At 43.5% G+C, this 27,151-nt stretch overlaps 1 protein-coding gene across 2 annotated transcripts in view; it reads left to right on the top strand.

Moving 5' to 3' along the window:
• The window catches only part of TNR (tenascin R), a 422,419-nt gene that overhangs the window by 212,861 nt on the left and 182,407 nt on the right, over positions 1-27,151 (top strand). For both annotated transcript variants that reach the window (XM_032160921.2, XM_058443424.1), the window contains exon 2: positions 2,468-2,566. The gene's annotated coding sequence lies outside the window, so the exon portion shown is untranslated. The remainder of the gene's footprint in view (positions 1-2,467; positions 2,567-27,151) is intronic.

Raw genomic sequence — 27,151 nt, forward strand, 5'->3', positions numbered from 1 at the left:
AGGAAGTCTAAAAGGATGTACTCCATGCTGCCAACACAGGGGCTGAGGTAATGTGGATGGTGCAGGGAAGGAGAGGAGGTAGAGAGAGGCAAGCAATGGAGGAAAAAAAAAAAGAGAGTGCACTAAAAATTCTACATGTATAGTATAATCTTGTAAAAGTATGTGTATGTATGCATAAATAAATTAGAGGAAAAATGATGATGTTTATATGTTAAGTCAAAGCAAGTTGCAGAGTATTTCAGTTAAAAACTATAAACAAAAACATCCCATATATCTGTTATATATGCATAATTAGGTTTAAATGAGCAAAAGGGAGGGTGTATATTTGGGTGCTTTGAGACACCACCCAACTGAGGCACTCAATTCTGCAGCTGCTGGGAGTGTTGGCTGCTGACAGCTCGCAGCTGAGTCCCTTTTCAGGAATCACCACCAGCCAAAAAGAGCTTCTTTGCCCATCCTCTCCCTGGGGGCAGCCCAGAGCCAAAGACGGGCGGGTGTGTGTGGGGCCCAAAGACCTGGATCCTTTTACAATGCAGGACAACTCCAACGTTCCATCTGGCCAGTTCCACTTCCTGTACTTCCCCCAGGTGCCGTAGCCCTCAGGAGTAAGTCTCAGTAAGCCTTCTGTGTGCATATCCAGTCTCAAGCTGTTTCCTGGGAATTATGACAGTGTGGAAGGATACTTACCAGTGTATTAAAATGTTACTTAAGGAAACGAGATTGGGAGAAATGATTAGCGTCTTCTGCATACATTTTTATATTGACTTTTTTATTATAATAAGCATGTGTCTCTTTTATAATTTTAGGAATATCAAATGAAGAACTTTAAAATGTAATAAACATGTTAGTTGAATGAGTGAATAACTGTGCCTACATCTAGTTGGAGAAATAGGTAACAATAAAATAGCATGTCAAAAGTACTCAGTGTTTTTAATAAACTCAAGTGAAGGGGATTTTCATAATATTTTTCATGACTTTTGATGTAGTTGGTTCAAAAGATACTGGACCAGCTTTCTGAGAGTGAGGTTAGCACCTCACAGATGAGGATGAGGAAAAGAAAGGTCAGTGGGTGGAAGCAAACAGGAGGGGGAGTTGTAATTCCATGGAAGAAGAGATTTTCTAGTCTCAGTGCTATCTGCCCCCCAAATAGGCTGCAATTTGTGGGCAGCTACCATCTAAATTACACCGTCTGAAGAACCTGCGATTATTCCATTTGGTGAGCAGCCAGATTAGAATTGGAAGAGAAAAATATCTGACATTTATATCACCTGCAACACCTCCCAGTCCCAGGCCCTGGCAAACCCATTGATGACCAGTTCTTTCCCTGTGATGCCACCTCGGAATTCTTGTCCCCACTCTCCAGGCAGCCACAGTGGATGCACTGGAGTATTCACTCAAGATGGAAAATGTTTGCCCTTCCAGAACTAAATAATCTTTACACTTCTTCCAATTCTGAGATTTCATGAGGTCCTCCAGGGAAGGTTAATTTATCCACAAATGTCTTAGATGAGCAAGCCTGTACCTCAGCCAAATGCTTGCTTCTTCCTCTCTCAGACGTCACCTGATTTTTGCAAATCCATCCTCTTGAGGCACCTATAAATGATATCCTTGAGGCTCAGTGTCCCATTTCGAGAAGGCTTAGCAGGGTTTGTGAGAAGCAAGTCCTTGAAGGCATAATTATCGAGCCACCAACTGTGTTGGCACATCCTTGGAAATTGTGTAGAGGAGGCCTGGTCCAAGATCTGCGTAGGACCCCTGATTACAGAGGCTGACAAATTTGCTTACTCAGAAGTCTCTCACTTAACAATTGATGCCACTGCTTCTATTGGAGGTTGTTCTAACCTGGGACAATTACTTTGTTTTGCATGCATTTATTCCTTCTTTGTTGAACTTTTATGCACTGGCATTGTGCTTGAGACAGGAACTAAAGCAGTGAGAAAGTCAAAGACTCTGACCCTGAAGCGTTGGGAGTCCAGAGTGAGCATGGCACAAATAAAGAGGTTTATAGTACATGGAGACTTTCATGACATAGGAATGCTTAGAGTGCCAAGGACATTAAGGACATAAGAGGGGGTCAGGTTGGGGAGGAGAGGTTTGTATGGGAGGCCTTTTGGAGGGAGTGTCAAGCATTTGTCATAATCAGATCAGCTAAGCATGTTATTACAGTCACTTTCAAAGACCTAAAGCACATTTCTGGATTTATAATCATTCTCTAGATTTGTTTACCTCAAATATTTACCTTTTTATTGAAAACTATGAGAATGAATGAAAGAAAATCAATGAAATAAATGAAAGTCTCTGGAGAGAAAAAACGACTAAGCAACAGTTTTGTTTGCTTTGGAAATTCACATGGTACACCTACAAATTTATTTTAAAGGAGATGTGGCACTTAGAATAAAAAGGGAAACCAGGGTTTCTTATTTTGAAACCATTAATATATTTCTTCCCTCCCATATTTCTGTTTCAGGTGGCTGTATCGTTTTAACTGCATAGAGGGCAGGTCTCTTGGAATTAGGATTAAAAAACGTGCAGTAAAGAGAAAGCATCGAAGACACCATCACGAAAGGTATCATTTCCTGTGAACATTTGATCATTCATCATTCCCATGGCCAGTTTGAGGCTTTCATATGTAACTGCATATTCCCAGGGATCCGAGACCCTTTTTTACTGAAACAACACCCTGGGGGCTAGTCTCCTTGAAATGAGGTGGTCAACAGCATTAGCTCCTCTGGGCTTCATGCAGTCTCTGAAAAAGCTAGAGAAACCGGGTACCAAGGCCTTGGCTTCTCATAAAATATTTCTGAATGCATTTCATGATGCGGTTGGTAATAAAAGTGTGTTACTGTGCTCAGTCCTTCCAAGAAGCTAGACTTGACTCCCAGCCTGCCCGTGCCTGCACTGGGCCCACATGAATCAGTGCTAAATTATTCACCAGTCTCACTCTAAAATTTCTGGAGTTCCAAAACCCCTAACAAAGTATTATGCAAAAATATCCATCTCTTTATCTATATCCGTAACTATATGGCTGGAGGAAAAACCTGTTGTTTTATTTCCTTTAATTTAAAAGCTTTCCTAATTCCTTTTTCATACCACATATATATGTCTAAAGAATTTTCAGGTTGAAATAATAACCTCTAAAAAATGGTCCACAGGAGAAGGCTGTTAGGATTCATAGAGTTGGCAGGCACAGTGAATATTTTGCTCCTTTAATAACTTTCCATGGCACTCAAACTTGATATACTGAACTGGGAACTTTTCAAACAGGTGTGGCCCTTTTTTATTGCACAAAACAATAATATAGCCACCAGTCTTCTCTCTGTATTTGTTATACAATTGCTTAAGTTTGTCGAGAAAAGTTTGTTCAGGAGCCCATTTTCTTCCTTAGACTCACTGCAGTCTCGGTATCCACCATGCTACTCTACAGATTTAAGGCAAGTCTTTTCTGAAGCCCCATGTTTGAATCAGCCCAGAACACCCTCAGTAGCAGCCTGCCTCCCTTGGGGGTACTTGACTACAAAGTACCCCATACCATTTAAAACACCTTTGAACATTCCAATTCACAAGAGACATCATCACATCACGCTGGCTATCAACCATTCACACTTAAGGGAGACTTGGTTAATTTGTTGCTTCTAGGATACCAGCTGGTTCAGATCAAGTTCTCTGCAACCAAGCAGAGCTGGAAGGTGGACCAGGGTGTACCAGCAGCTAAGGGTGCCTGTCACAAAAGCAACACTGGCAGTGTATTACAATGAAGACATTTTTACTGACCTGCACTCTGCTCAGGGAAAGCAGTTGTGTGGATAAAGGAATATTTGACAAACCCTGCTGATTAAATCTCAAAGCCACCTCTTGGCACAGAGGGCAGTCCATCCTTCTCAGCCAAGCCTGTCACATGTGTCTGAACTACCTCACAGGACAACATAGCTTGACCAGATTAGTCACCTCCCCCACACACTAATAAATCACTTCTCACTAGCATGGCTTGGTGCCGGAATTGCAGGAGTTACCAAACAGGTAGGCAGCCAGGTCCCCTCGTGGCTCCTCGGCAATTCAAACCCGGGTGCTCACAGGCTGGCCTGAACTGCCTTGCTCGCCTGTTTCTATCTCACCTTCATTTCCCATGCATTCGAAGCAGCTTATTTTAAAAGCTGATTAGATGAGCCCTTAATAACATTAGAATTTAAATGGTCCCAGATAGGTTTTCAGCTTCTTGCCAAATTGAGATAAATGTGATATTTGGGGAGTTGAGCTCCCAGCTTCAAGCCTGCTCTGTACTGCAGACAGGTTTTGAAGTACTGTACTACCTTCTCCCGTTTTGCAGCCTAAAACTGGGTTTGTGTATGTCCATAAGGTGCCCTTCATCTCTAAAGGTCTGTGATTCTCTGTGTAGATATGTCTCCATGATCATGCATTTTCAAAAAATGGTAATTTGGGGGAAGGGGCCCAGGACAGAGTTCTAGCTTTCAATTGTGATAATCCATGGAAAAGCTTCACTCTATACCCTCACACCTTATGATAACTTTCAGTTCTAGACAATAACCTTTATTGAGCAACTATTATTTAGCTATTTACTTTGATATTAATGCTGTTAGTACCTGACTTTGGCTGAGAATAATGTAAGATAGTCAGAAATATGAATGTTTCACTTTATGAATATGTTCAGCACCCTCTGTAACTCTTATGGGTGGGTTCACTCCCAAAAAGGAAAAACACACTTATCAAGCCAAATAGATATAGCCTTTCAACTTAATACCCTTCTGTCAGATTTTATAAAAATAGAAGCAAAATGGGAAAGGGGAATTTAAAAAAACAAGCAAAAGCGGACATAAACAAATCGTTCAATGTTTAGGTAAATATATTCTTACAGACAAATAAACTGAGTTATCTGCTTGCTATATTGCCCCAACCAAACTAGCCACCTGGCTATCCCCAGAATTAAATCTTGAAACTCCTAAAAACACAATTTGCCCTTCTGGATATGGGTGGTCATGAAAGAAGTGTCCCTGAATTTAAGCTTCTTTGTGAAATGCTTAACAAATGTAGCTGCTCTTACAGACTTTCAAGAGAAGCTAAACCTTGAGCTTAACCCTTGAGCATTAGCACTCAGGTGGGGAATGACTGCCCACCATATTTCCCTGGAGGGATGTTAAGGACTCCAAGGAGCCAGGTAGGTGAAGGAGGGGACCTGGGGCTTGAGCATAGCTGTGGGCAAACCCACTTTTCCTGCACTGGCCCTGCCAGTCCAAAACTAACCCCAGACTTCAGGGACTCTTGAGGAGTTTCAGGAGGAAATTACTTGTAATCCATTTAAACTATGGCTTTGATCAGAAACTACAGTTAGAGTGTAAATGTCTGCTTTGCTGTGTGATAAAACCAGGTTGAGGAGGCTGAGCAAAGTACAACTCCAGAATTGCAGTGTTTGACTCTATGCCAAACCTCTGATCAGTCAGAGCTCAAATGGCTGTTCCCTATATGTATTAGTCTGTTCTCACACTTCTGTAAAGAACTGCCTGGGACTGGGTAATTTATAAAGGAAAGAGGTTTAATTGACTCACAGTTCAGCATGGTTGGGGAGGCCTCAGGAAACTTACGATCATGGCAGAAGGGGAAACAAACACGTCCTTCTTCACATGATGGCAGGAAGGAGAAGTGCCGAGCAAAAAGGGAAAAGCGCCTTATAAAACTGTCAGATCTCAGGAAAACTCACTCACCACCATGAGAATAGCAGCATAGAGGTAACTGCCCACATGATTCAAGTACCTCCCACCAGGTCCCTCCTATGACATGTGGGAATTATAGGAACTGCAATTCAAGATGAGATTTGGGTGGGGACACAGCCAAACCATATCACTATGGAAGGGGAAAGAGGAGTATCAGAGGAGGTCTTGGCAGAGCCTCCATGCCTCGGCCCACCCATGTCTCAGGAAATTAAGCATTCCGTGCCATTGTGACAAAGGTTTCATTAAGACCATATTATCTAACAGGCGACTGCTTGTCCAAGTACCTTCCTAGTACTTGTGTTTGCTCTCAACATCTTGTGGTTTACATGTGCAAAATGTAATGGCATTGGATGCATCAACTGGCAGTTTACATGCAAACTCATCTCCTCCTTCACTAAGCCTGGAGCTATAAAGAGCTTGCTCAATTTCACTCTCCTTCTCAGAATGCTTCTGTGCAATCATCCTGCCCAACTTGCTTTTGTCCTGTCTCTGGAGAGAAAGGGTTCCTCCTGGCCACAACTAACTCTTCCACTGAGTCCTTGGTCTCTTCCTTACCCTTCTCTTCTATAGCCTGATCCACCCATTGCTCTCCTTTCCTCACTTGCATTTTCTCTCACTCTCTATAAGTTCTTCTTCTTCTGCTTGTAAACAACACTTGGTCTCCATTAAAACAAACAAACAAAAAGCTTTCCCTTGATTTCCTCATTCTCTCTCTGTTTCTCTTGTCCTGGATTCCAGGGAAGGACATTCTACATTCACTTCTCGCCATTTACTTATCCCTGAGTCCTATGGAAAGCAGTGTATTCTACCTACCCATGCAACAAATTCAACATAATTCGGCAGACATGCATGTAGCATATACTAGGTGCCACACCCTGTCTGGACTCTGAACACAAGGAGGACACACTCTTACAAGGAAGGCAAGGCATGCCTCCCCCATGCCTAACTACAGTGTGGTAGTGAGATGGTGAGGCTATGCACTATAGAGAGGCAGGGTGAGAATCATCAGCCCTGTCTTGGGGGAGGGGGCAGCAAGGAAAGTGTCAAAAGAGTTCTCCAGCAAATGGGGGACCCATGAAGGGCAACGAGAAAAAGAGAGAAGAGGGAGGCCAGTCCAGTAGGAGGAGCAGCATGGGCAAGGTCATTGAGGTCATGGGGCCCAAGCAGCCTGACATGTAGAAGGTACTATGTACATGGCAGGGAGGCAAGGAGTATTGAGCTTCACAGAATGACAGACATTTAGACTTTGAGTGGAGATCCTGAGAAACTTTAACCCTTTCTTGCAGACAATGGGAACAATAGGGGGTTTAAAGGCAGGAGTGACATAATCAGGTTGCCTTTAGAAAGATCACTCAGGACACAGCAATTAGAGGGGGCGATCAGATAGGAAGTTGCTCTAATAGTCCAGATGAGAGGTGATAAGGACCTCAACCAAAATAACCTGTGCTAGGGATGGAGAAGAGGGGATTCTAACGTAATCTCCTCCATTCTCCACGAATCCACCCAAGCAGATGTTATCTCTTCTTCACTAAACGCTCAGAGCATGTATTGTACTTTTTCTTACTGTGCTTATTCAACTTGTATTGCAGTCATTTGTGTATTTCTCTAATGTCCCTTATCAAATTTTATCTTTGTCTCCCTTTCCTCAAATTACAGTACCTTTCTCATAATAAGAGCCGAAGAAAAGGTTATTTAGTTGAATTGAATTTTCAAGGGCTTCAAACCATGAATAATTGAGGAATCAGCCATGTATAAGTGCTCATCATTTGCATAATTGTGTAAACAAGCTTATAAATTTATTTTTATTTTTCACATTATTTTTGTTATCCCACAATGCCCCACTATCTTTGCAGTTCTTCAGGTTTTGGGGAAATAGTAAACAAGTGTTCTCTAATACACACAAGTGACAGAGGCACTGCTGGATTCTCACCTCCCCAGTCAAGGGAAGCGGTTGAAAGGAGAGAACAGATGATTGCATTGATTGAATATGAAACCATGTACAAATATTGAGAAATATGCTGTCTAAAGAGACAGAGAATTGCAGAGCACACTGCATGATGGAACCCACGCGCAGAGTCCCGAAGGTCAATGTGCAGATACAAATTGATTAAGCTAAGTACTTACTGAAATTGCCTTCCAACATACAGATGAGAATTGATCATAAGCAGGACCCGTATTTATGGTGAAAAAGCTTTATAAAATTATCCATTGGTATGTCATAAAGGCAAATTTAAATTGTCTGGATTTCCCCAAATGAAAGTATCTATATTGTTAACAAACATGTCATAATGAGTCAACCAGTACTTACAATTTTGTGATCGAGTTTCTTTATGTGTGGACCTAAATGGCCTCATAACAGCTTTGTTTTTTTTTTTGGCATCTTTTTACAACCCTGAGGTTAGCCTCTCTGTCTCATGCCAAGCCAAATGATTCTTTTTTTTTCCTCCAGTACTACATATTGTATCAACTTCATTGTTTTGCCTACAGATTGTAGTTTTGCGTAAGTTCTGTTTAAGAAACCAATTTTTTTTTTTATTTTTTATTTCCATAGGTTATTGGAGAACAGGTGGTATTTGGTTACACGAGTAAGTTGTTTAGTGGTGATCTGTGAGATTTTGGTGCACCCATCACCCAAGCAGTATATGCTGCACCCAATTTGTAGTCTTTCATCCCCCATCCCCTTCCTACGCTTTCCTGCTGAGTGCCCCAAATCCATTGTGTCATTCTTATGCCTTTGCATCCTCATAGCTTAGCTCCCACTTATGAGTGAGAACATACAATGTTTCAAACCAAAAGATTCTGATTGGCCGTGAGTTAGCCCTATCTACTGTGGTACCTGAGTTTTCACTCTTAGCCACAATCCCTAGCTCCTAGGAAACTAGGAGTCAGAAATCTTCTAAGCCCGCATGGCATCCAGCACACTTAAGCAGTGGCTTTGAGTGCTGCCAGCCTGTGGCATTTAGGCAGGAGAAAAGAAAAGGAGAAGCGGAGTGAGGCGGATAAAAGGAAATGCAAGGCAGCTAAAGAAAAATTAAGAGAAAGGAGTAGAAGGCATAGTTAAACAAGTCTTTGTTGAGTAATTTTTGTGTCAAATATAAAAGTATGCATCACAGGCCACAGAAAAGAAGTATGTATCATGCTTGCTGCATTCAAAGGGCTAAGAATTTATCCAAGAGGGCAATTCTAAACCCAGGAAACAAACAAAATAGCAGTGCATGACAATATAATCAAGCCCTAAATACTACTTCCTGGCATTGGCTGTGCTATGGTAGTGAAAGCAGAAATAGGGCAAGTGTCATAGGGTTCATGGGAGTGGAGGAGACCAGAGAAAACCTCATGGGAGAGGCCACAAGCATTGAGCTGGGCCTTGAAAACAGAGGTGATACAAACCCAGGAAGGCCAAATGAGCATGACACCTCAGACTATGAAAAAAAGTAAGAGGAAAAAAGTAAGAGCAAAAGGAGGAGACGAAAGAGTAGAGAAAACAGAAAAAGTTTCTGAGGATGTTGATGGCAGAGCAGCTGCCACTCACGTCTCCCTGGGCACCTGTGCCAACCCTTGGATTGCCTTGGCCAAAGACCAACAATTTAGAGGCAGAAAATATTTCTGTGGTCCCAGTCATCTATGCAGAATTGGACCAGAGCCAGTCGGGTTTTGTTGCCTCAGTAATCACAAAGTGAGGCATCTTTTTCCTCATGTTTACTTGAAAGGAATGCTGTTTAACTAAAAACATCACACCCTTCAGAGTGACCACTGACAACTGAATTCTCATATGACTAACAATTGGGTGTAAAGAACTCACAGAAGCTCCACAGCAAATGAGATGGCTTCATTAGCTGGAGGTTCTAGGAGGCTCTGTGAGAAATGAAGAGATTGGTAAAGTAAGGACAATATATTAAATACATTTCGAAGGGCTCTATGGAGAGCAGGATATCGCCAACAAAATGGGTTTTGATTGGCACAGTGGAATCTCCCTGTCCCTCAAATTGCTCCCCATCCCATCCTCATCCTCACCCAAACTTTAAGAAAAGGACACAAACTAACAAATGAGTAACACCGGTTCTGCCATGTTGTCTGAAATCCTACTATTTGAGGTATGTTCTTGTCAAGGTATTGCCTCTTCCAGATGTCCCTTCAGAAAGGTAGGTGTCCTCTGAGAGACTTGTTTATCCACAATGGAATGCTAGTTATGTTAGTAGAATTTCTGTCTAAGGGCCACAGAAGGAGGAAAAAGCAGAGAAGAGGAGAAATAAGGATGAAACAAGAGGGAAAAATAATTTTAGAACATGGCACCCTGCTAGGAAAGGCAGGATTGAGGGTGATGGATGCAAGTGGTGGACATGGATGGCTAATGAGGAGAAGGAGGGGAGGAAATATAGCCAGAAGGCGGAGGGGGGGAAGAGAGAGAGAGAGAGAGAGAAGAGCAGGAAAATCACAATGCAACAAAGCCAGAATCAAACTCTGTATTCTTGGCCATGTGGCCTGGAGCAGCCCTGATGGATTGGATAGCTCCAACATTAAAGTTGGACATGTTCAAGTGCCACCTGAGAAGGCTCAGCATTGTTTAATATGGAAAAACAGAGCAGGGCCATTTGTGAGGTTTGCCAGGTGGCAGGGTGAATATACGAGTATGTGGCTAAGTCCAGCAGTGGCAAAACCACAGCAAGTTGTTCGTTAGGCTTGAGGAAGAAAATGCCTGGAAATTAGCCCCAGTGCAGAACAACTGTGGCCATAGGCCAAGGCATTGCCACGCTTCTCTGCCGTGTCAGCAGAGAACAATAAAGCTGGGAGATGATTTAAGAATTATAATGTAAGGATTCTGCCAGAACTCTGTTCATCTGATACCAGAATTACAGACCCATCAAATATTCAGTCTAGGACTTTAGAGCTCATTCTACCTCAACCCTCATTCTCAAGCTAGGGAAAAAATAGAGTCCTGAGAGGAGTTAAGATTTATCAAGTGCTTTCTATATGCTAAGCACTTTTTGATTACTTTATGTGTATTCACTCATTTATTCCTCCCAACAAGCAACAATAGTAGGTACTATTACTATCTCCATTTTATAGATAAGAAAATCCAGGTGCAGAAAAGCTAAATAATTTGCATGAATTCAAACAGCTTAGTAAGTGGAAGAACAGGGATTTGAACCCAAGTAGTTTGAGTCCAGGGCTCCTTCGCATAAGCACTACCCTGAGTGATTTATCCAAGACCATACAGCCAGAAACCAGGAAGGAAATCAGGCAGCCTTTTGTAAGTTGAATCTTGTCACTTCCAAGTTAGGGTGTAAATGTCACTTGTGAAATGATGAAAGCATGTTAGGGGAGAAGTCACAATAGATTTGGTGGCAAAGAGACCACGATTCCTTGTGGGAGCTGAGGGCTGTTCTGAAAGGAAAGCCAGGCACCCTGGTGGAGCAGCCTATCTCTCCTTCATCAGAAGAGGTAATGAATTGTAATGGAGCCACTGCAATTGAAGCTGTGATAATTATTGTGATAATGGCCAAGAAATGGAAGAGCAGATGCATCTCTCCATGAAGAGGAAGAGCTTGAGGTAATGAAATGGTAAAGAGTATATTGATGAGGTTTTGATAGTGATCAATGCAACAGCAATAGACTGCAAGTGTAAAGATAAAGGAAGCGTGGTGATGCATTTTTGGTCCTTCAATCAACCACACCTGCTGAATGCTAACTTTGTCCAGATGCTAAGTGCTCTTGGAAGGAAATGAGGTCTAGTCCACCATGAGCTCAAAATTTAATGGATAACATGGGACAATTGTAAACAGTTTCCTTCCCCTGAACGCACACACTGGAAGATCAGAAATGCTGGTATGCACTGCAGTTATATTAGTATGGTCTTGAATTGCCTTAAGGAAGACATTGGTAGTTAGAATTCTTAGAGTCAGAGTGGTAACTGTAACAGAGGACTGTGTTTGTGTCTTTAAGATGAGGATTATTACTGTCTGGCTGTTACAGAAAGCGAAATGAGGATGAAGGAGTGAGTTGTAAATAAGAGTGACAATGACAATAGTGAAATTGCTGTAGAAAGTGGCAGAAATTTTTAGTTAACATGATTTGGTGAAAGAAAAGAAAGGAATTCTAACATTAATGGAGATGTTGGACTACATGTCCAGTGTACATTAGAGATGCCTGTAGCTTTATCAAAGGTGGCCAGGTTCTTGCATGGCAGAGGGGTGGATAAAGACATTGAAATTTGTTATGGTAGCAATTACGATTGTAACTGAGGTAATAATAAAGATAATGGACCTGTAATTGAAAAGCTCATGGCTATAAAGGAGAAGGTGAGGGCAACTGAAATGTAGAGGGGGTGATAAGGGAGGTAATGGTGGCTATGTGAAAGATAATGGAGTTATAATGTAGATGATGCTAAAAGGTAATGGAGTTATAATGAGATGATGACTACAGAATGGGGGGAAAAAGATGATCATCTTAATGGCAGCAAGAGGGACTGTGTGATACAGGTGAGAATTGTATGCAGAACATTCATCGTGACAACTAGAGCTGTGGGTGACCAGGAAAATAATGAACAGTTACACCCAAAGTTCTCATTACAGCAGGAGTTCTAATGGACCCTGGAATATGATAACGACATTAATGGAAAAGATGATGACCCCATGAAAATCAGGAGCCTTGTGATGGTATTTAGGACTGTAGGGGAAGACATGAGAGGAGGAATGGGGATAGGATCGAGGACAGATCTGTGTGGACATATTTGTGTGTCCCAAGACTGCGCAGTCTGAGAGATGTTCACTAGACCTGGTCCTGTGGGTGACTTGGCTTAATGCAGCTACTCTTGCTTGTACAAGGCATTTGTTGTGCATGAAGCCAATCCAGGATGAACAGACCTAGCAGAAGCAGCAATTCAAACTTGCAATCTAAATTTTGTTCTTAAGTCATGACAATACACGTGATTACAGATGTGTAAACACATCTGCTTACAGAAGTATTATATTTCAATGTAATATCTGGGAAATCTGTGAGTTCAGAAGAAGTGAATGAAGGGGATATTTATTTATTTATTTATTTATTTATTTATTTATTTATTTACTTAAACCATCAACACTCCTCCTAAGTAGAGAATTAGGAGCTTGTTTCTCCAAGGCTCTGCAGTTCTTTCTTGTGCTTGTCTAGCACACTGGGCTCTGGGAAGGAATCTAGGGAATGGGTATGCACTAGGATCTCCAGTGCTGCTGGTGTTTCCGTGCTGAGCAGCCTGGAAACATGCACAGTGGGTAGACTAGCTAAAAACAGACAAATGATCCCAGACCCACATCACACATGTGGAGATGTGAGCAAGACACACAGCAAATAAAGGGATCAGAGTCAGCTAAAGAAACTTATCATCTGTGCAAGGAAGTGTGTATGAAACACAGGTTCTCTGCCTCTGGGACCTAAATGCTACCTTTTTGACCAACTATACTAAAACCAAAACCAGTAGGACAGCTTTTACAAAAATACAGATTCCCAGGTCTCACCTCATGGTGAGTCCAATTCTATCGGTTGGGGACTGGCCTAGGAATCTGTATTTTAAAAAATTCCCATGAAATTATTCCATTTTTTCAACTGCCTAAATGCCAACCTGTGTCCCTTGTAAGGAGAAGATTAGGGAAGAGGTAGGGAAGGCATATCTCCTGGGAGTAGGACAAACCAAACTTTTGAGATCAGTCCTCACAGTGGGATATGGGTAGAAAAAAATCATCCTCCACCTGCCTATTCCTCCATCTCCACATGGATGTACTTTTCCCCTGTGAAGTCACACAATTGACTTACACAGTCTCCCAGAAAAGAACTCCTAGAATACCACTATGGCGATAGGCAGCACTGAGCCACAGGCCCCTATTTTTTCTGGAATATAAAGATAAAGCAGTACAGGAGCTGAAGCATATGTGAGAAGAGCAGAGGAGGAAATGTTGGGGGGAGGTAGGGGAAAGTGTCCAGAAAAGATATTTCAGCACCTCTACTTGTGGGGATGGATATGGATTTAGAGGTGAGGGGTTGGCACCACTGTGCTGTATTTGAAGGATTCGCTCTCTCTCTCTCTCTCTCTCTCTCTCTCTCTCTCTCTCAGCTTTCAGATGTACTAATTTGTGCTTCAGAATTCTCAGGGATTAAAAAGTGTCAAAATCATGAAAATATTCAATTTGTGTCTTGGGAAGTACAAATTATCTCTGTCCTTATATGACATATAAGTTGTGCACATGTCCACATGTTTATTCTTCTATCAACAAAGAAAACAGGTATAATTACTAAACAATGCACTGCAAATAAAATGTATTTTTTCAATTTCTGAACGAAATAATAGAATATTTATTAATAGATAGTGCCCTAATTCTTCCTGTTCCCTCCGACTCAAACTCTTAAATCAGCAGCTAACTGAAAGATCCTAGTATACTGCCATAGTCACTTTGGAAAAGCTCAGATCCTGCTGGCATCAGTCTGCCTGGATCTGTTTCAGAGAAACAGAAACCCAGAAGGGAGTGGTGAAGTTCAACCCCTGCTTGATCCATATGGGAATGGTTCAAGCAATTCGATTGAGGGTGTGTTAGGGAGCGATATCATGAGCACAGTCACTTCTCCCTCTCTCCTTGGTCCCCAACCTTATCAGGAAGTGTCTTAGAAACACAGTCCCTTAGAAACCATTCCTCATTTTTCCAGGATGCTGACCCACCACTTGAGAAGTGCCACTTTCCTCCTGGGCCACGCTGTCATTTGTTAGCTGCTAATCATTCATTAACCTTCCAGGTACCTTGCGGAAACCAGGACCTTGCCTCATTTGCAAAGGTGGTTCACTGGGTCCCCCCTTAATAAAATTACAACTTCAGGAAACAAATCATTTATATCAAATACAACCCCATGGCTTCCTCTTATGTTAATCATTTCAGGCAGGTGCTATTAGGTAATTCAATCACTACGTTACAGAAAGCCACTACTGAATTAATGAGGAATGAACTCAAATTCTGAATAAGAAATTTTCTGAATAAATGGTTCTGGTTCTGAATAAAAAACCAAGAGCCAAGCCTATAATCACAACAGACGGCAACAATATAAAATTGGGTATTAAACACAGTCCTCACATCCATCCATTCTTAGTCCACAAACTCTTTTGGAGCCTAAAGAACATATTGCAGCCACCAACAAGAACCTTCCACGTTTGCCACTTTCCTACTATTTTCTTCATGTTTTTTCAAGTGAGCTGGATACATTTTGAAGCCCTCATCCCAATTTAGAATACACTTTAGTTTAGTCCTAAGGTGAGTCTTTTCTTAAAAAGAGCATCCATGCCTGTAGCCCCATTCAGACTCTGAAATCACCTTTGTTCCCATCTGGCCTACCTGCATCCAGACTCCCTCCCGTCAGGACAATTTCCCCACGGCACCCTGGTGGCTGTTCATGTCCCTGCCTAACACTCACTAACCATTTTCACTGTTCTCACTTTCTTAGCAAGGAATGCACAACAATTCGGGACCAGGCTTGTCTTTCCAGCCTCATCTCTTCTTAGACCCCTATAGGAATGCACCCTGTATTCTGGCCACACCAAAGTCCAGAATGTTCTGTGCTCTTTCATAGTGCCATGTTGTTCCTTGCACTAGAGTGCCTCCTCCAAACTGATTCTCTCCTTTTAAAGTTCGTCCTGAACATTGCCTCCTCCTCAAACCCTCTCTGACTCCCTCTTTGCCCCCAAACCTAGACTGAATTAGGTGCCCATGTTTCCTTAGCATCTGAGGGCAGAGCTCAATTATTGAACAGAGCATTCAATACTATATGCGGGAGCACAGATCTTTCTCTTCAACTAGATTGACATCTCCTTGAGAGTAAGACTACACAGTGTTTCACCTTGTATTGTCAAGGCTGGGCAGAGGGTAGATGCATAGCAAATATTTGATGAATGAATGGGCCAATGACAGAATACATGAAATAATGACTGAATAAATAAATACACCCGATCACATGATTTATGCTAATTCCAGCAGCCACACTTCCATTCTCCAGCTCTGGGCAGAAGCATTTTAAAAGTTTATTTTCATAACCTGACGTTCAGTTGGTGACGACTTGGCCCAGAACGAGTGGGTCTCCCCACAGTAAGTGACACCATCGCAACTTCTTTATCCTCCCACTCTTTATCTGAAAAAAAAATAGACTGGGCAGCATGGATGAGATGTTTCCCTGCAGCAGAAAACCATTATTAGCAAAAACCATGTGGTGACCATGTTGCCTTCCTCAGGGGCAGGCATCCAGCCCCACAGGAAATCTCCCCCGCTCTGCACACTGCATTTGGTTTTCACAGAGCTGTGGTCGCCTGGCATTCATCATGTTGTGCTTCATCAGAGATTTAATCAGGTCTGAGTTTTTAACAACGTGCTTGTCATGCTCACTTAACTTAAAATCAAGCCTGTTCAGGCATTAGTTGGTCCTATTCACTCAGTCTGGTAGTTTTGGCATTTAAAACTTTAGACTTTTTCATCAAGGTACACTACGTTTTTACCAAGCATCTCCCTACACAAAAACCTCTCAGGCTGGTTCCCTGGTTGAATAGTCCAGCTGCTGGAAGGGAAGTATCTGTGTATTGGTTTCCTGTTGATGCCATAACAGATGACCACAGACTTCGTGGCTGAAAACAATAAAAATGTATTATCTTACTGCTCTGTAGGTCAGACACAGGTCACACTGAGCTGTTGCCAAGGTGTTGGCAGGGCTGCATTCTTTCTGGAGGCTCTGGAGGAGAACCTGCTTTCTTGCATTTTCCATGCAGGGTACAAGCTACCCATGCTCTTTGGCTGGTGCCCTCTTCCTCCATATCAAAGCCAGCAATGGCTGATGGAGTTCTCACATAGCATCACTCTGATTTCCTCTTCTGCCCCCATCTTCCACTTTTAGGGACCCTTGTGATTACACTAGGAATACCCAGTTCATCAGGTTAATCTCCCTATTTTAAGGTCAGCTGATGAGCAACCTTAAGTCCCCTTGGCTATATAAGGTAACATATTCACAGATTCCAGAGACTAAGTTATGGGTGTCTTTGAGGGGTCATTATTCTGCCCATCACAACCTATATGACTCTGGACCTCTGGAAGTGATCCTTTACATAACCTCATGGGTCCAGTGTGGACCTTCCAATGGTGACATCAGAGTCACCTGGAAGCTTTTTAGAAATGCAGATACTCCAAACCCATCCCAGACCTTCAGAATCAGAATTTACATTTTCACAAATTTCCTGGGGATTAGATGTGCATGTGCAGTGAGTTTGAGAAGCCCTCTCCAGAGGTTCCCTGAGCAGGCAGAGGAAAGAGCTTAGACTCTGGTATTGAAAAATGATTTTATCTGGAAACATGTAATAAGGAAGGGGTCCTGAGGAGCCAAATCAACAGCACCCCTCTTCCCTGTCAGAGCTCTGAACAAATAGAAATGTAAGAAAAAGAAGGGAGCCAGGTAGAGACCTAGATTTCACATTGGTAAACTCATATTTGATGATGTTAATTTTGCCTGCACCTGTATCATTGAACCTTGAGATGAGGAGGGCTTCTTCCTACCCAGTCGCAGCAGCACTGCACTGGGGAGGGTCCCTGCCCTGCAGCCTCCTGCAGGCAGGGACAGAGCATGTGGAGAGGGATTTCTAGGAAGGAGGAGTGCATCTGAGAGCACCTGCTCTCTGCAGGCAGACCAACTCCAAAAAGGAAGAAGAAGAAGAACCTAGACTACATGTGTTCGATTTCTTTTCCAGACTTAGCAAGCAGGTAGATCACTAGTGAATAAGGGGATGGAGATGAGACAGGAGAGTTACAGCTCATAGAGCTGCCTCCATATGGGAGGAAACATCAGGAGATGAATCAACATTTCCCCCAATAAATAATGCCTACATCACAGTGTAGTGGGGAAGACAGAGAGACAGCCCACGCGGAAGCACTTGATACACAGCAGGAATCCCATTACAAGGATTACCATGTTATCTACCAATTCAAAACCTGGCAACCCATCAGAACATCCTAAGAACTTGTTACAAAATGTGGTTTCCTGGACCCTTACCCTAGGCGATTCAGATTCAGTAGGTGTAAGTTGGGGCCAGGGAACCATACTGACCTGAAATTCTATAGCATCCAAGTGAGGAAATGGTTGATGATGCCTTGGTCCATTCAGTCATTTAGGTTGGACTATACCTAAACCAGAGAACTTCTGGTTGCAAGTTACAGAAACCAACTGGAGCTGGCTTACCTAAAAGGGGAAGTGTGTTGCAGGATCCATGGGTATCTTGCAGAACAAAAGAACAAAGGGCACGTGTTGGGAAAGGACTGACCCCAGGAACTAATGCGTTTCCAGGAACCCACGATGTGCTCTCTCCATCTCTCATTTCTGCTTCTCTTGATGACCAACGCTGTCTTCTGTCTGTGTTTTCATGCATGTGATGGACTCTGCACAACTCTTAAAGGTGCTTTTCCTCTGGACACTGAAGACAGATTAGCACTCTTTTAGTCTCCATTCTAAATTCCTAGGCAGAGAATATGACTGACCCAAGTCAGGTCAGCTGTTTTCACCAGGTTCAGGGGCCTGGGGTTATGGTACTCATCTCTCCATCTCCATAGGGATAGGTTGGAGGGAGGATAATTCTAGAGGAAAGAAGTCATCACTTGTTTGGTAGATACCAAAAGAGTCTACTAAGAGTTGCTATCCTATATCTATATTTTTAAAATTACTTTTCCTCAATAGCCAGAAAATAAAAAAAGAAAACCTTGTGACTTTGAGTGTCTGATAAAGATTTTAAAAATATTTCTAATTTACACTTAGAATCAATCTCATTGAAATACCAGTTTTAGTGAAATCCTCAAGATGATGCCTCTCCTGCCTACTTGAAATACTCATGGATCTTACCTCCTTTGGAGAGGGTGCTCCTCCTTCTAAATGGCTCACTTTCCCCAGATAGTTCTGGCCCTTTTACATGCTTCTTTCTAGGGTGAAGACAGTTCTCTTCCAAGGAGACATGTTCTAGGAGTGAATGCCACATCCATTTATGTTGGAATTTTTTAAATGAATATTTCTACCTACTAGACCATAAGTTCTTCCAGAGTCAAGAGATTCTATCTCAATCATCCTATAGCTGCAGCACCTATTAAAGTGCTGGATCAGAGTGGTTACCCAATATGTGTTGTTGACTTTAGCAATGAATGAGACGTCTTGTTCTTCAAAAAGTAATGTAATAAAATCATGCTTAGTGAGAAGTCATTGTGTACCAGGAAACAATGCCAGGAGAGAGTTCCAAAACTCAGGATTGTTGTGCCTTTCTGGGAGGAGAGTCCGTGATCACCTCACTAGGGGTCAGGGGAAGAAAAGGGGAACTCAGAGATTTGTCAGTGTGAGAAGCAGTCCCAGGAGTTAGAAGTAGTGGCCCCATGACTCACAAATTAACTTCCCTTTCAGGCAGGCCTTCTTATTTTCCTTAGCATCCCTATCTTGATCCCAGCCTGCTCAGACCCCTGCCTCTCACTACAAGATGTGCTTGAGTCATGAGAGTCAGGAATGTTACTTCTCAGAGGTGCCAAATGGCAGTTGTCACAGGGTCATCATAGAGGGAATGTAGAGACCTTTCATGAATGTTTATTCTAATTGCAGTACAGTAAAACCTTAGACTTCACAATCCATCATTCCTCTATCAAATCAATATTACAGGGCTCAAATATCTTTATCATGACAGTATTTTTTTCTAAAAGTGTATTTTCCTACATTTTCCAACTTCTAAAATAATAAAAAAATAGCTTTGGCATGACAGTTGCCTAACATAAATGAAAACACAATTTAATGAAATGGCATTTTATGAATTTAAAGTGAAGCAAATATTTGACATGCTTTATTTAAATTAATTTGCTGTGCATGCTCTGTTCTTTCAATACAGCGAGCTTTGTTTTATTATATGTTTACTGCACTGGGCTCTGAGGCTTGCTTGTGAAGAAACAGAAGCTAAGGGATCCAGGGAGTCCCAACTCGGAGAGTCTCACAGGCCCACACTCTGGTTCTGTTGGCAGGAAAATTTGGCTGAATTGGGGCAGGAAGTTGTGTAACAAAATGATTACATCCATTCTTGCAAGGCAAGAGTGGGCTGTTCACCTCCATGTTGGTGATATTTTTGCCATGTAAGCAGCTAATTCCTTTCAGTAATTCTACTCTAAACTAGTCTTAATGTGACTTCTATATAAATTCTGAACTGAATAATTTTGGGGAACAGTGTAAAAAAATCCTTGCTAAACTTTCTAGACAAACAATCTGCCAGTTCTAGGATACTATCACTTCAGAGGAAGCTGTGGCAAAGCTATCTCATTAATTTACTATCTGATACTTTAAAGATAAATGTACCCAACTCCTGGATTTATAGAATAAACTTGCTTTGAAATAAGCAAATAATACTATTTTGATTTGAAATTCCAGATACTTATTTACGTTCTTCTTTTTATAGTTTCCTGAATCAGGAGTTTGTAGTTCCAATTAAGAGTTTTTCAACAGCTTGTAGTTATAGGGACATTATTTGACTATAGTTATTATTTGCTTTACCTAACCACTCACCTGGTACAACGACCTCCATCCTGGAAGAGGGATAGGAAACAATAATGATGGTGCTGACTCTCACCAGGAAAGGCCATGGTGGACACAGGATAGAGGTTGTAAACTGAGTCAGGGTCAAAAGTAACAGATAACTTTTGTGCACACGTATGGTAACTTGTGGTGTCTTTTTTTTTTTCCTTCATTTTGGGCAAAGGTCTTCACAGTTCTTAGGATCAAGTGCACTTTGAAGATGAGGATGTAATTTATAGACAAAATAAAGTCTCTGAACTTAGAAGAGGAAAACCCTTAAATACATTTCATTTCATTTATTTGCAAGACAGGGTCTTGCTCTGTCATCCAGGCTGGTGTGCGGTGGTGCAAACATGACTCACTGTGGCCTCGACCTCCTGGGCTCAAGTGATTCTCCCACCTCAGCCTCCTGAGTACCTGGGACTACAGGCATGCACCACCACATACAGCTAATTTTTATGTTTTTTATAGAGACGGGGTTTTGCCATGTTCCCCAGACTGTTCTCAAACTCCTGGGCTCAAGCAATCTGCCCGCCTCGTCCTCCCGAAGTGCTGGGATTACAGATGAGTGTGAGCCACTATGCCTGGACCTTAAATACATTTTAGAAAAGAATTTAACACATACACATACACACACCCCATAAAACCTGTCTCCACCATTTGGAAAATGTTAGTTTCATCCTCAGGAAAAAGAAGGAAGTTTAAAAATACAGTACAAGATGGTCCCTGGTCCAGAGATCTCTACATTTAACAAAGCATCCATTCTTTATTGGTTAGAAAGAGTTTAGATACAGCTCTTTCAAGCTAACATCAGACTATGAATTCTTAACTCTTTAGGTTTACTATTAGGCCAAGTTATTATTGAGTTGACTGGAAAAGATCATTTTCTAGAAGACTGTCCTCTCTGCCAGCTTTTTCTCAACCCTAGTGTCAAGCATCAGGGGTGAGGTGGCTTGGAAGTGCCATGAAACAAACTCTGGAAAATGAGGGTCGGGGAGTTAGGGAGGGAGAAGCTCTTTAGGTGCCCAGGCAACCGTGAAATAATGAAAAGGAGATAAGAGCCAAGAAAATCAGGAGGCAGGAGAAAAACTCGGAGCAGAAGAATACAGTGGATTATATTTTTCTCAAAGATAACCTGGAAACAGGCTTTATCATCCAAAGACCATTTTCTCTCCCATCTAGCAATTCGAAAGGAGAAAGAAAAGGATCAGTGCTGCAAAAAGAGTTCAGCTTAAGTAACTTCACCAGGTAATTGAAAAAAGCTTGTAGGCGTTTGGTCAAAAACTTTTCTTTTTCTTACTGTTATCAAATAAAAACACCACTGGCAGAGGAAAGATCATACTTCCAAGGCTGGTCCAGAGAGAAAGAGAAAACTAGAAACAATTGCCCCGGCAAAATAATGGGTCCTACTGGTTTTCTGCTAGGAAACAGGAAAATTCTTCCAAGTTAATTCCATAAATACTCTTGAAGAATGTCTATTTACTTTTAAGATACAGTCCCTGCCTTCAAAGAATCTATCATCTGCTTCCGAGGAGAGGGCTGACTAAGGCTGACTCACATTGTTAGGACACATGAGATGGTTTCTGCCCATGAGCTCACTCACATGGTGCTGCAGGAGTCAGAAGGGAGAAGTACAAGAAAGTCGTTTCGAGTACATGATTGTATTAATTGTCTATTGCTGAGTCACTAACTGGCTTAAGACAACAATCATTCAGTGCTTCACAGTTTCTGAGGGCCAGAAATCGGAAGCAGCTTAGTTGGTTGGTTCACGCTCAGGGTCTCTTGTGAGGTTACAATCAAGCTGTTAGCTGGGGATGCAGTCATCTCAAGGCAGAACTGGAGAAAGATTTGCTCCCACGCACACCCATGGGTCCTCAAGGGCCTCTGCTTCTCATCATGTGGGCCTCTCCTCTGGGCTACTTTACATGGCAGCTGGCTTCCGCCACAGTGAGCTGTTTGAGAGCGAAAAAGCCCCAGGACAGAAGCCACAGCCTTTTTATAACCCAGTCTTAAAAGTGACCTGGTCTTTTTATAATCCAGTCACTTCTGCCATATTCTAATTGTTAGAAGTGAGTCAATAAATCCAGCCCCCACTCCAGGGAAGGGAATTAGACAAGGGTGTGAATACCAGGAGGTGGCATGACTAGGGACCATCCCAAAGGCTGCTCACCACAGCAACCAACAGGGCTGTATCTAGGGTTCTTCTTACTTAAAAATACACAGTCTATTTATTTATTTATTTTAATTTTACTTTAAGGTCTGGGATACATATGCAGAACTTGTAGGTTTGTTACATAGATATGAATGTGCCATGGTGGTTTGCTGCACCTATCAACCCATCATCTAGGTTTTAAGCCCCACATACATTAGGTATCTGTCCTAATGCCCTCCCTCCCCTTGCCCCCACCCCCCGACAGGCCCTCCTGTGTGATCTTTCCCTCCCTGTGTCTATGTGTTCTCATTGTTCAACTCCCACTTACCAGTGAGAACACGTGGTGTTTGGTTTTCTGTTCCTGGATACACAGTCTTTTTAAAAGAGGGACAAGACCATAGTTGATTATTCCTCCAGCAAAAACACCAGAATTCAAAAGGAGAAAAAACAAAGATAAATAGATAAGTAAATTCTACAGAGATTGCTTTAATGCCCACTTTGCATCACTGATGTGCTAGATGCTGGAGATACAAAATAAGCAAACAGCCCCTCTTGTCAGTCAGGCTGGTGCCGGACAGAGACATGAAAACATGTTGGAGGTGATACATTGTGGTAAGTATTTTAATAGAAGTATTTTCTGGGTACTGCATGAAAACAAATAGAAGAAACCAGGTCTTGAAGGATATGTAGGAGTTCATTATGCTGGGTGGGAAAACATTTGAGGCTGAGGACTATTATAGAAAGAGAAGAGAGCAAGAATAAGGTGGAGGCTATATAGGCCTGAAGCATGGGGTATGTGTCAGGTAGGGGGACAGGGAAGGGGTGATCAGATGTGAGGCTGACAGACAAGAAAGCAGGGGCTATCAACAGCCTCAGATACTCAGGGAGACTCTGGGACTCCGTCAGGTGATGATATCAAAGGACTCATGTAACATTCCTGGCACATAGGAGTGTTCAGTTATCATTAGCTGTGGTTCTATTTTAGAAAACGGAACTCTGATGGCAGAAAGGGGGAAGACCATTGTGGGAAGACCCAAATGAGCCTGCAAGTGAATTAATATTTGGAATCCTTGAAATCAGGATTCCCAGTGCTCGTGTGGCACTGAGGGTGCATCATAGTAACTCCATCCTCGTTGGCCTGTATCCCCACACACCACCCCTGCTCCCAAGCCCCAGCAGGGCACACACACCACTGCAGAGGGAGGTGGAGGCTCCGGTACTGTGGCTGTCCTTATCCATGGAGCACTGGCAAGGGCTTTGCAAACACTGAGCAGCGAACCCGAATGAAGACTTTACATACAGCCCATCTGACTTGGCTTCATGACCCTCTGTGCATCCAGGACCCTGTGGGCTGCACACTCCCTGTTGTGACACGCACCCCTGCTATACTGTTAGGGTCTGCTTACTTGTCTGTCTCCACCTCGCATTAGCACACCGGTCTTTTGTCTCTTCCAGGGCAAGCCTGTGTCCAGTCCATCCTTGGCAGCTAACTGAGGCCTGGCCCAGAGTGGGTGCCTAGAAAATCTGTGCCAAATAAGTAAATGAATCAAAATGGGACCAATGTGGCTGGGCGCAGTGGCTCACGCTTGTAATCCCAGCACTTTGGGAGGCCGAGGCGGGCAGATCACGAGGTCAGGAGATCGAGACCACAGTGAAACCCCGTCTCTACTAAAAATACAAAAAATTAGCCAGGTGTGGTGGCGGGCGCCTGTAGTCCCAGCTACTCGGAGAGGCTGAGGCAGGAGAATGGCGTGAACCCGGAAGGCGGAGCTTGCAGTGAGCCGAGATTGCACCACTGCACTCCAGCCTGGGTGACAGAGCAAGAGTCTGTCTCAAAAAAAAAAAAAAAATGGGACCAATGCTATTCCCTGCCTCATTGTTGTGACGATTGTGTTTGTTTGCTTGGACTGCCCTAGCAAGTGACTGCAGATTGTGAGCCTTCAAAACCAGAAGTCTATTTTCTCACAGTTCTGGAGGCTGAAGTCCAAGATCGAGGTGTTGGCAGGATGCGTTTCCTCTGAAGCTTCTCTCTTAGGCTTGCAAAGGGGGTCTTCTTGCTGCCTCCTTACAGGGCCTTTTCCCCACGCATGTGTGTCTCCTTGCCATGTGCTCCAGTCACCTCTTCTTATAGGGATGCCAGTCAGATTAGCCTAGGGCCCACCCCAACGGCTTCATTAATCATCTCTTTAATGGTCCTATTTCCAAAAACAGCCACATTCTCAAGTACTGGGGGTTAGGACTTCAACATATGAATCTGGGGGGACATGATTTAGTTTCTGAGCTAATATAAGTGTTTAGAATGTTGGCTAGAATATAGCCCACAAAAGTGCTCTCAATGACCACTAACAATTTGGAAGGAAAACAGGAAACACATTGTTTCTGAACAAATATAACAGAAAGGCACTCTCGAATCAACACCTTTTAAAAGTGTTTTGAGGCTCATTCAGAAAGTTGAAGGAGGCTTCTATTACTCAGTGTTCCTTCATAGGATCATCCTTCCAGAGCAGCCTAGTGCCACTAAGGATGCCTTCCCAATTCTCCTCTCTATCCCACCTCACCTGGTAGGTCATTATTGTGCCCATCATTTACAGAATCCATTTCTTCTGTTGTTTCTGAGACAGAGTCTCACTATGTCGCCCAGGCTGGAGTGCAGTGGTGTGATCTCACCTCACTGTAACTTCCACCTCCTGGAGTCAAGTGATCCTTTCGCCTCAGCCTCCCAAGTAGCTGGGATTACAGGCATGTGCCACCACGCCTGGCTAATTTTTGTATTTTTAGTAGAGACAGCATTTTGCCATGTTGGCCAGACTGGTCTTGAACTCCTGGCCTCAGGTGATCCACCGGCCTCGGCCTCCCAAAGTGCTGGGATGGCTCAGGTGAGCCACCGTGTCCGGCCTTATCTGTTGTTTCTTATATGTTCTTCATAACAATCCTATCAGGTGAGAATTGCAATTTTACAAATGGAGAAACTGGATTCAGAGAGGTTGAGTAATTGGCCTAAATTCACACAGCCAATCAATGGCAGAGCTGGGATTCACATCCAAGCATTTTCCTGGCAGCACGCTGCCCACTGTGGTGGTGCTGGTTCGGGCGTGGGTAGCATCTTGAAGGCATCTCAGCTCCTGCCTCAGCCCAGGGGCTGCTCTGACGTCTCTGGCCTCCTCCGTAGGTGTAGTGAGGCGGAGGTGCTGACCTCCTGGAAAAGGCCCCGGCCTCCCCGGGGAACGGAGGAGGGCTGAGAACGCATGCTTAGTGCGCGGCCTTCCTGCTCGCTCAGTCAGCCCCGGGTAGGGATCTCTCAGCTGCCTTTCAGCCAGCCCCTCAGTCCCGGTCCTGCCTCGCCCAGGAAAGCCGGAGATAAGCACAGTGGGAAAGAGTTCTGCAGGGGAGCCAGGCTTCCTGTCGTACTGTGGCGCAGAGCCACTCCTGTCAGCAGAGAGGGCTAAATAAATGCCAAGCAGCCAAAACACGCGGGAGGGGGAGGAGCAGAGGTGGGCACAGCCGAGGCAGCCTCTGTGAGTGTGGGGGCTGCAGATTGGAGACGACCTTGTATTCGGTTCCTGCACCTGCCCGAACACCGTCCCACAGGCCGGGGCTTGCACAGCAGGCGGGTATCGCCACACAGTCCTGGAGGCTGGGAGTCCGAGGTCCAGGTGTCGGCAGACCGTGAGAAAGGGATCTGTTCCAGTCCTCTCTCCTTGGCTTCTAGATGGCCACCTCCTCCCTGTGTCTCTTCCCGTCATCTTCCCTCTGTACTTGTGTCCAAATTTCTTCTTCTTATAAGGACGCCAGTCATACCAGAGTAGGGCCCACTCATATGGCCTATTTTAATTTGATCACCTCTTTAAAGGCCCTAGTTCCAAATACAGTGACGTTCTGAGGTACTGGGGACTAGGGCTCCAACACATGGGGAACCAATTCTGATAAGCACTCTGACCTAGCTTTCCTGAATAAACCTTTTCCTTATGGAGGGGCGGGGGCTCCATACTGAGGGAGCAGCAGGACTCACTTGCCCTGGGGAGGGGACTGACCCACAGGGACATAGGCTGACAGGGAAGGAGGTGCTCTCCACACTGAGTAGACCTGGAGACAGCAGCCACAGCCAGAGTGAGGGGGAGAAATAAGCACCCGACTCACAGCGGAGGCAGGACAAGGGTGAGGGTGAAGGACGGAGTTTAGAGGCTGCTGAAGCTGCAAGATGTTAGCAGCTGCACAAAGTGTCGATTCTAGTGAGCTATGTTCACCGCTACCTGCCTCCTCTGCTTGGGTGGAGCAGTTATCCATCCTCTTGAAGCCTCAGTGTCCACATCTATAAAACAGACACTAATGGTACCTACCTTGCAGTATGGTAAGGGATACAGAGATAATGCATGCAGAGCGCCTAGCACTGGGCCTGGAATAGACAGCCACTCATTGAGCATTGGTTGAATGAGAAGTGACAGCTGGAATCATGGCAATATGAAATATTAAAGATGTTAGCTGAACCATTGAGCCCAAAGGAGATTTTTCACTCTAGAAACTCCCTTCAAAGACCAGTTCCTTCTAGGACCAGCCTCATCTTTGGCAAAACAAGTGTGAATCCTCGAAGAGCTCCTGGGCATCAGCCTTCTTCGTACACCCCGCCGTGCAGCCCGTCGCAGCATCTGCCATGAGGCTGCACTTGGAGAAGGCTTTTGGAGACTAGAAGCCCTTTGTCAATGTATAA

Source organism: Hylobates moloch, unplaced genomic scaffold (genome assembly GCF_009828535.3).
Source record: "Hylobates moloch isolate HMO894 unplaced genomic scaffold, HMol_V3 SCAFFOLD_8, whole genome shotgun sequence".
NCBI classification, from domain to species: domain Eukaryota; kingdom Metazoa; phylum Chordata; class Mammalia; order Primates; family Hylobatidae; genus Hylobates; species Hylobates moloch.